The following is an 11,061-nucleotide window of genomic DNA, read 5'->3' as shown; positions in this document are numbered from 1 at the left end:
GGACTAATATCATCATAACCCTACAATTTCTCATCTAAGGGTTAAACAGGCAGGGATATTATCGATAGCATCAAGCACTTAGTGCTATCGAGTTTTCCACCGTTAGATTTAACCCTTTGACTATTTTCACCCATTAGATTATACTATTAAACAAATAACTCACTCAACCCTAGGGGGCCGACATCATCCTAATTGTATATTTTTTTCATCCAAGGGCCGAAAACCTAATAGTACCAATAGCTTGGTGCTATTGATAGTATTCCAACATAGTTATATATATAGAGAGAGAGTTGAGTTAGAATACTATCGATAGCAAACGGGCTCCGTTGCCACCTATTTATTTTTTATGATAGAGCCTCCAAATCGACGATCGGCACCATTGAACATGATCTATACCACTTGAAGTGTTTATAAATCAAATTTCAAATCTTTTCGACATCATTTGCCTAATGATCAAAGTGTTTTAAATTTTGTAATTTTATTGGTCGATATGAGACGTTTTCTCGTTTAACGGCGTAGAGATATTCAAATCAATTGAATTTTTGTTAGAAAATTCTTTAAACTATTTAAAACAAGATCTATACTCTTGATCTTAATTATAAGACTCCTATCATCATTTTTTAAAGAATATTCATTTCCAGTCGTTCATTTTTGTGTCTACTCGATGGATAAGAGAACAATATCGAAAATCTATGAAATTTGATTTCTAAATACTTCAAGTGGTATAGATCATGTTCAACCATACCGATCGTCGATTTGGAGGCTCCATCATCGAAAACAAATGGGTGGCAACGGAGCCTGCTGGCTATCGATAGTATTCTAACTCGACTGCTCTCTCATCTCTCTCTCTCTCTCTCTCTCTCTCTCTCTCTCTCTCTCTATATATATATATATATATATATATATATATATATGTCTAGGTGGAGGTGCAGATGGATCGAAGAAAACTGTCGAAGTGGAGTTTCAAACTCACTCTAAAAATTAGATCACTCCAGCACCAGATACCACTTCAGACGATTCTGCTCCTACAGAACCATAGGCGCCACCACAGACAGACACATATACGATAGCCAGAGATCGACCGAGAAAGAAGATTGGACCACCGCAGAGATATGAAGAAACAAATTTGGTGGCTTATACATTTATGACTGCTGAAAAGACAGATGCATCTGAGGAGCCGTGCACATATATAGAGGCAGTTTCATGCAATGAATCTACGAAGTGGTTGCTCGCTATGGAAGAAGAGATGGAATCGCTTCACAAGAATCAAACTTGGGATCTAGTGAAGCTTCCAAAGGGAAAGAAATCTGTTCGTTGCAAATAGGTGTTCAAGAAGAAGGAAGGCATACCAGGAGTTGAGAGTATAAGATATCAGGCCCGTTTGGTTGCGAAAGGATACAGTCAAATTCCGGGTGTCGACTTCAATGATATTTTTTTCACCAGTAGTGAAGCATACATCCATCAGAGTTCTACTTGGATTAGTTGCCATGAATGATTTAGAACTTGAGCAACTGGATGTGAAGACGGCTTTCTTACATGGTGAGCTAGAGGAGGAGATTTAAATGCAGTAGCCTGAGGGATTCGTGGTTGAAGAAAAAGAAGACCACATTTGCAGATCGAAGAAATATCTGTATGGGTTAAAGCAATCTCCAAGGCAATGGTACAAGAGGTTTGATTCATTTATGATTAGCAATGATTTTAATAGAAGCAATTATGATAGTTGTGTTTACATAAAGAAATTAATTGATGGCTCTTTCATCTATTTGCTACTTTATGTGGATGACATGTTGATTGCTGCTAAGAATATGGCTGATGTTGATGACCTCAAAAATCAGTTGAAATCTGAATTTGATGTTAAAGATTTAGGTGCAGCGAAGAAGATACTTGGTATGGAGATACAGCGAAACAGAAAACTAAAGAAGTTACAGCTGACTCAAAAGGGATACATCCAGCGCGTGTTGGAACACTTTTGTATGAAAGATGTTAAGCCCGTAAGTACGCCTTTCGCTACACATTTTAAACTTTCAACTGATTTGGTTCCGAAAACTGATGCTGAGAAGGCATACATGGTACAAGTCCCCAACGCCAGCGCAGTCGGTAGCATTATGTATGCTATGGTCTGCACGAGACCAGATATTGCGCATGATGTAAGCGTGGTGAGTAGGTACATGGCAAATCCGGAAAAACAACACTGGCAAGCTGTGAAATGAATTTTGAGGTATTTTTGAGGCACTACTAATATTTTTTTAGAATTTGGAAGATTTGAAGCGGGTTTGACAGATTATGTGGATTCTGATTATGCTGGAGATCTTGATAAAAGAAGATCTCTTACTGGTTATATTTTTTTATTTGGAGAATGTGCTATTAGTTGGAGAGCTTATTTACAGCCTACTGTTGCATTATCTACGACGGAGGCCGAGTACATGGCGATCACGGAGGCTGTAAAGGAAGGTATTTGGTTAAGAGGCCTACTTGGTGAACTAAGCGGAGGCAGTCAGAAACTCACTGTATTTTGCGATAGTTAGAGTGTAATTTATTTCACAAAGGATCAAATGTTTCATAAAAGAACAAAGCATATTGACATCAAATATCATTTATTCGCGAAGTTCTTGCTCAAGGAGACATTGGAGTGAAAAAGATCAGCACTCTTGAGAATCCTGCTGACATGTTGACGAAGCCTCTTATTCCTCTCAAGTTCAAGTATTGCTTGGACTTGATTAGTATTAATTGTTGATTGGATCGCCCTTAGGGGCTTGTGGAGAAGGTGGAGAGTTATGGTTGCTGCTTCATTTAAAAAAAAATTCTCGTCAAGGTGGAGATTTGTTAGATGTGACTCGAAATTGATAATCGACTCAAGTTCGGATTTTCGACTCGCCGACAGTTTCGCGGTGTGACCAAAATTGGAAAAATAAAATTGTGAAGAAAAAAATGAATGTCTGTGGTGGGTAGCGGAAGGCTCAGGCCTATCGGCCCGAGCTCGTTATGTGTTTCCTTTTTGTTTTTGCCCTAGAGGCGTGAGATCATGGTCGATTGTAATCTTCTAAACATTGTATTCTTTTTTTTTGTTCGATAGTGAAGTTCTTTCCTCCCTCGCCCATGGTTTTTCCCTGCAAAGGGTTTTTCACGTAAATCTGTGTCTTCTTTTGTCTCTACTTGTGGTTTGTTTATTTTCTGTTCGTCATTTCGTTTCCGTTTGTGTGTTTGTTGTAACAATATATATATATATATATATATATATATAGTTCAGCTATGATGTTTGTGAAAGCACCAATCACTTTGTGCTTGTAGATTTTTAATCGTTAGATCAGCACTGTTGATCATTTACACCCGTTGGATTATATTATTCAACCAACCACCCACTCAACCCTATGGGGCCCACATCATCCTAACCATATATNTCCCTCGCCCATGGTTTTTCCCTGCAAAGGGTTTTTCACGTAAATCTGTGTGTCTTCTTTTGTCTCTACTTGTGGTTTGTTTATTTTCTGCTCGTCATTTCGTTTCCGTTTGTGTATTTGTCGTAACAATATATATATATATATATATATAATGAGGCTACTATACTATCTATAGTACCGGAGCTCCGATACTATAGTCTCATTTTCAATCTTATGGTGTTCAAATCAATGGTCCATACCGTTAAATATGATCTAACGTATATAAAATTCATACGAATAAAATTTTAGTTTTTTCGATAATGTTTCCTTAGTAAGTAAATCATGTCAAAATGAATGGTGGAAATTGAATAATTTTTAAAATTTGAGAATAGGATTTTTGAATTCAAGATCAAGGATGTTGACCATGATCTAAATAGTTTAAATTATTTTCTATCAAAATTTGAATAAATTTAGATTCTTCGATAGCGTTAAACTACAAATTTACCATAGTAGCCTTCGAAATTTGATTATTTTGAAACGGTTTGATCATTAAGTAAACTATATTGAAAAAATATAGAATTTTATTTCTAAAAACTTCAAATACCCTGAATCAGTTTTAACGGTGTGGATTATTGATTTGAATATTCTAAGGTTGAAAACAAGACTATAGTACCAAAGCCCTGGTACTATAGATAGTATAGGAGCCTAGCTCTCTTCGTCTCTCTCTCGTCTCTTCTCTTCTCCTCTCTCTCAGTCATATACTAATATAATATAATATATTATATATATATATATAGTCCGGCTGGGATACTATCGATAGCACCAAGGACTTGGTGCGTATCGAGTTTTCTACCGTTAGATTTAACTCTTTAATTATTTTTATCTGTTAAATTATACTATTCAACCAACCACCACTCAACCCTAAGAGGCCCATATCATCCTAACCGTACATTTATTAATCTAGGGCTAAAAAATTAATAGCACCAATAGTTTAGTGCTATTGATAGTATTTCAATAGTTATTTTACTATTATATATATTATAATTGAGCTCCTATGCTTTTAAAAGTACCAAGTTATTGGTGCTATATATATTTTACCACATTGGATTAAGAGATATGCGTAGGATGATGTGGGCCCCCTAGGGTTGAGTGGGTGTGGCTGAATTGTATAATCTTAATGGGTGAAAATGATCCCAGAGTAGATCTAACAGTAAAAAACTTGATCGAGCCACGGCTTGGTGGCTTTTATAAGCACCATACTGGACTCTCTATATATATAGGAGCTAAAGAATTGCATATATATATATATATATATATATTATTATATATGACGTCCATGTTCAAATGACAATATGTGTAATTCATGGTGAACAGGTGTTACACTCATTTTTGTGGCCGTAGATCTAAATATAACAAGGATCCAGCAAGGCAACTTTTTGAACTGTGTCATGTGAGTTGAGATCAACATAGTGTCATATCTTCACCATCACTTTAATCCTGACGCGATCTCTGCACTAGCGCACACACACGCACTTACATCTCTCTCTCCTCCTCTCTCTCTTTCCCAATATCTTTTGGTGCGCATGCATTCATGATTTTTTTTCTCCTTCTTGGCCTGAACTTGCAGCTCTATACTCCTTTCACTTACTCGCAACAACATTAGAAGCGGATAAAGAATCTGAAATTTTATACACTAGAATTTTAGTAAAATTCAGTTAATTTCAAAATTAACTAGATGGTTGCAATTGATTTTAATACTACTAAAATTTAAGTTTTATAAGAAAAATCAAAATTTAATTGACTAGCCAACAATGTCACATTAAAAAAATAAAATTTTAAGAAATTATTAACAATTAATTAAAGTTCAAGGGCCAATATATGCAATAACTCCTTATATAAATATTTTTCTGTAAAGCTGCATGTAATTGCTTTCACACTTTTAAAAAAACGAATGTTTTTTGTGACATAAAATTAATGTAAAATAATAGAAGTAACAAACCTTATACCTGAGTATGGGAATAAAAAAAATTATGTAAACTTTCATGCTCAAACCTCCCCCCCCCCCCCAAAAAAAAAGAAAACCTTCATAAGTTTCACATTACACTATTTCAACCATCTTAAAATAGAAAAAAATATCACCTTTCAATTGTATCTTGCAACCTATAGATTATAATTGAGTCATATACACAACGAAAATGTCATCACAAATCTTTAAAGGTTTAATCAGTTGAAGTCTCAAAAATATAATATCAGAATAAATATTCTTATGAAAGTTATATGTTAAAAACAGGATACACCAAAAAAGAACCCTGCCAAGTAGTCAAAATTAAAATAACAAGTCAGAACTTACAATCTATAATAAAAGTGAAAGTATTAAGATGAGTATTAGTCGACTTTAGCGCTTAATCACCTGCAGAAGCCATCTTTGCACTCCTATTTAACTCTGCTATAAGTAAGATACAAAAGTGTACCGAAGATATTGGAAAAGATTGAAAATGTGGAAACTATTATTAATAACAAAAAATACTAATTACATCCAACTTCAATAAAAATAGAAAATATATTGATAGTAATACTTACACTAAAATATAGTATATAGCAAAATTCACATGTAAATTATGATTTCAACTAGCAGATATTCACATTTGTATGATCTCTTTCTCCTACAACTACGCTTACATGCACCATATCCCTGCCTCACAACTACATGATCTCTTTTGTGCTACAAGCGACAACGAGACTTCAAGACCACTTTTTTAATCTCCCACTGTGTGACTTCGTCTTCTCGTAACTTTTTACGACCTTTGGTTTGCGATACATGTGGATCATTATAGTTGCTTCATTCTCTGTTGGTGCACAGTGTTTGGATCTATCACTTTTTGAATTGTGTCATCATTTTCATACATACAGAAGATTGATTCGTCCATCATACAAACCTTCCGTGCAAAGTGACTCAATCGCATGAAATTCTATAAATTCTCATCAGATTTCTCAGCGAAATAACAAGACAATTTGTTCATATACAGACATATATTCATGCTTCGTAATGCACATGACATATGAGATCAAATTTCGGACACCGACTTCATGTCCCATAACATCTATAGCTCTATTTGCTTTCTATTGTCCAACCGTTGTAAAACGTAATGGCTAGGAAATTCAAAATATTCTCAAATGAAAAACCGCTAACATATGCCGCACAAAATACCCATAAATTCAAAGAGAGATGAACATCCACAACTACCAGCTTTTGATCTAATCTAGACAAACAACAAAATTATACTTGAGATCAAAGCAACTGCAACACTTTGTATGACAAACAGAGCCTCCCCATTCTTCAACCTTTCCCTTGTGAAGTGAAAGCTTAATTAACAAACTCATCTTGAAAATATTTAAAAATATTTCTTGTTGTAAAATTGATGCGCATGTTGCTCTATTTTTGAACCAACTCTCTTAAAATGCAGTGATTTGGCCTTGAATCAAATCTTCTTTCTTTTCTTTTGTCATAAGGGGAAAATTATCAAACTCTTCTCATACTTTGTACAACTCTTTTAATGAAGTTGTGAATCTAACAAAAAATCAAAACATGCGTTGGACGCTTCACTTCTATCTGGGTTGTATTCATTTCCCGCAAAAAAGTCCTTCGTTCTACCACAGTATCCACTAACTCCTCTAATCTTGTTAAGGCCTCTTGAAAGCCAATAATTTTCTTCTAAGCCATTCGGGATCATCAGTTCATGCCAATCCCTTTCAAACCGTGCTTCTGTAAGAAGTGAATACGAATGCCATCTTTTAAATCACAGCTTGAAGTCGAGTTTTTATGATATTACTATGTGACAAGTTACTCTGAAAATTTTTTTTTAATATGCCAAAGGCATAAACGAACGATGCCCTCGCGGAAACATTTTTCTCACAGCTGCTTCCCATAGTCTAAATCTTGACTCAGTAATAACAGATGATGGGTACTTTCCTATCATTGCCTCCAGGCCCAAGTTTCAAATAACCAAAAAAACTTTGTTCAATTCATCCTTGTAACAAAGCACAACACAATAAAATGCATTGACGATGATGATCTCAATCAACAAAAGGTGGCAAATGGCACTGTGTACTTTTGTTTTTGTATGTTGCTGTCAATATGAACAACATCACCAAAACTATTCATAAGCCAAGAGATGGCATCCACCCAAAATAATTTCTAATCGCGCATCACAATCACATTGAATAGCACATAAAAGAAATTCGGTTCTCAGCCTGCCTTCTTTTTAAAATAACTTAGGACTGCTTGTGCATCTCCCATTACCAAGTCCTTCTCTTAAGTTTCTAAATGGTTCCAACAATCCCTATTAGAGAATGTTGATCAACATTACAAAATATTGATGCAACTTTGCCTGTGGGAATTCCTTCTTCCTCAAACTTTTCAACAAGCTTTTAACTGTGGAAGTCATTTTTCTATGACATCTTAGAATATGACACACTTTTAGGGCTAATCATGCTATGATTGTGCTCATTTTTGAATGATTTTACAACCCAACGTGTACTATTCTTTACTTCGTGCTATCTTAAATAGTGCGCCCACAACCAGTTCTTATAGGTTGAACACCCTCCTCCTCATTTTTTCCTCTTATTTGTGCTCTCATTCAATTGGAATCCTCTTGAATGGCCTTCGAAACAACATACATATATACGACTTCTAATTTCATTACTTCGAAAGCCTGTTTGACTTGTTCGAATACGAATACCAAAACCTTGCTGTTTTGCAAAGACTTGTAGAAATTCTCAGCATCACATAAAGAGTTACAAACCCCATTCAACATATGGTTCATTGAATTTTTTTTTTGTCAACAGAGGCATTTGATTGTATATTTTCTGAATTAGTTTCAAGATGGTACATTTTGCATTTGTTGTCTTCTTATATGTAGTTATTTGCATCATGCATAGTACAAGCAAGTGGAATAACAGTTGGTGATGAATTCTCCATAACAACATTTAGCCACTGTTCTGGAAACAAAAAAGTTCCAAAGTAAACTTTTTTGCAAATTATTTGAATTATTTATAAAGAACATCCAACAAGAGCACACATTACATAAGCTCAACAGAAAAAAAAATAAATAAAATAAAACACAATACAAAAATAATTTCATGGTGGTTAAACAAGTAATTCAATGAAAGATAGAACTCATGAAAGGAGAAAAAAAGGTTAAAATGTATGAGATATTTTCTCTAAGTTTGATGGTAACTCTAGATTAAATTTAATTTATTTAGACACTTTTGCAGGTTGATAGAATTATGAAATTTTTAAATGATGATGACAAATAACTAACAAAACAACTAATTTTTATAAATCCCTCATTTGACTAGAAAATTAACTAAATCAGAATAATTAATTAAGAATAAATGGATGCCAAAATTAAAAAAGAAACATTACCGGATATTTTAAAATAGGCAAATATTTGTTTAGTTACTTTTAGTTATCTAATTTAGTTAAATCTTGTAAAAAGAAACTTTAATTGATAATGAAATATAAAATTAAGAGAATAGTTGAAAAATTTTAGTAAAAGTTATAAACAAGAAAAATTGTCTTTAAAATATAACAAAAAAAAAAAAAACCTGTAATATCATGTGCCCACAAAATAAAAAAGAAAGAAGAAAAAAGGTGTCTAGTTAATTTACCATACATGTTGTATAGATAAATGGTTAAGGCATCAGATTCTTTATCCCTCTAATGTGTTGCGAGTAAGTGAAAGGAGCTATAGAGATGCAAAGTTCAGGCCAAGAAGAAGAAAAAAAATCATGAATGCATGCACCCAAAAGATATTGGGAAAGAGAGAGGAGAGGGGAGACCGGGGGAGAGAGAGAGAGAGTGCTAGTGCGAGATCGCGTCAGGCATTAAAGTGATGGTGAGAGATATGACAACTATTTGATCTCAACTCAATGACAGTTAAAAAAGTTGCCACCTTGCTGGATCCTTGGATATATTTAGATCTACGGCCCAAAAGAGTTAACACTGTTCACCATATACACATATGTCATTTGACTTGACCTGTATACTATATATATATATATATATATATATTAGAGAGGAGATGAGGAGAGAGATAGAGGGAGAGAGAGAGAGAGGGGGGAGAGGAGAGGCCAGAGATGACAGAGAGAGAGAAGGGTACTATGCTATCGGAAGCACCGGAGCCTTCCGTGCTTCCAGCTCGTTTTCGATGTTGCGCGATTTCGAATTGTTCAATCGGCTCCGTTAAACTTGATCTAGAGTATTTGGAGTACCTAGAAAATAAATTTTATTATTTTTCGATATCATTTGGCTAGTAACTCGAATTTGGCTCACACATCAATCAAATGCCTTCAGCAATGGCCCGTAGTGAGGCCGTTTTAAGATGTTGAGACGGTCATAGGAAATATCCAAATCACGTGAAATTTTGATAGAAAATTCTTTATACTATATAAAACAAGATCAATATTTTTGATTTAAAATTTTAATGTCATATTATTATTACATTTTGTAAGATTTTTATTTTCAGCCGTTGATTTTGAGCCCCTTCGTTCACTAGGCAAATGATATCGTAAAATCATAAAATTTATTTTTTAGGTACTTCAAATACTCTAGATCAAGTTTAATGGAGCCGATCAACGATTCGAAAGTCACAACATCGAAAACGAGCTGGAAGCACGGAAGGCTCCGTACTTCCGATAGCATAGTAGCCTCACTCTATATATATATATATATATATATGAGTTTTCTATCTAATATGAGAATTAAACTAGGGTGCCACAGACTCCCTTTCCTTTTAAGCCTTGAACAATCACACAGTCACATATAGAGACCAAGATTACCAAGTGGTGTGGATACTTCCAGCTCGTTGACTTGCTCTAATACCGCACTGACACATCCCATATTCTAGGTAGTCACCTATCGTATTCCTAGAGGGTCAACCATCCTCAAGCCCACGGCTCGATTAACTTGGTACCCTAGATATAACAACTTGCTTCGATACCATACTGTCACATCCCACTTTCTAGAATGTCACCTATCCTATTTCCTAGGTCGTCACCGATCCTTGAGTCCACGGCGCAATTAACTAAATGCCTAATAACTTGTTGCACATCCTATTTTCCAGAAGATCATTCATCCCTGCACCTATGCTCAGTTAATTAGGTACTCTGGGCCTAATAACCTATTAGTTCCAATCCATTGGCCAAAAATACTATAACCCAATTATTAAGTCTAGAGATGCCCAGCTTTATATACGCATATTATATGATTTTCTTATCCGCACATGGTCACCCATCCTGCTTTCTAGATGGTAACCTATCCCTGAGTTCATGGCTCGATTAACTTGGTACCCTAGATCTAATAACTAGCTCCGATACCATATTGTCACATCCCACTTCCTAGGATGTCACTAATCCTATTTCCCATGGGGTCACCTATTCCCGAGTCCACTGCTCGATTAATTTAGTACCCTAAACCTAATAACCTGTTGCACATCCCACTTCCTAAAATGTCACCCATCATCGAACCCACGACTCGGTTAAGTGGGTACCCTAAACCTAATGACCTACTTGTTCCAATCCATTGACCCAAATACTATAGTCCAGTTATTAAATTTAGAGATACCCAATTTTTTGTACCCATACTACATGGATTTCCTATCCAATATTACAACTACACTTTGGG

Source organism: Ananas comosus, linkage group 7 (genome assembly GCF_001540865.1).
Source record: "Ananas comosus cultivar F153 linkage group 7, ASM154086v1, whole genome shotgun sequence".
Taxonomy (NCBI): domain Eukaryota; kingdom Viridiplantae; phylum Streptophyta; class Magnoliopsida; order Poales; family Bromeliaceae; genus Ananas; species Ananas comosus.
Note: the sequence above shows the minus strand (reverse complement) of the source record.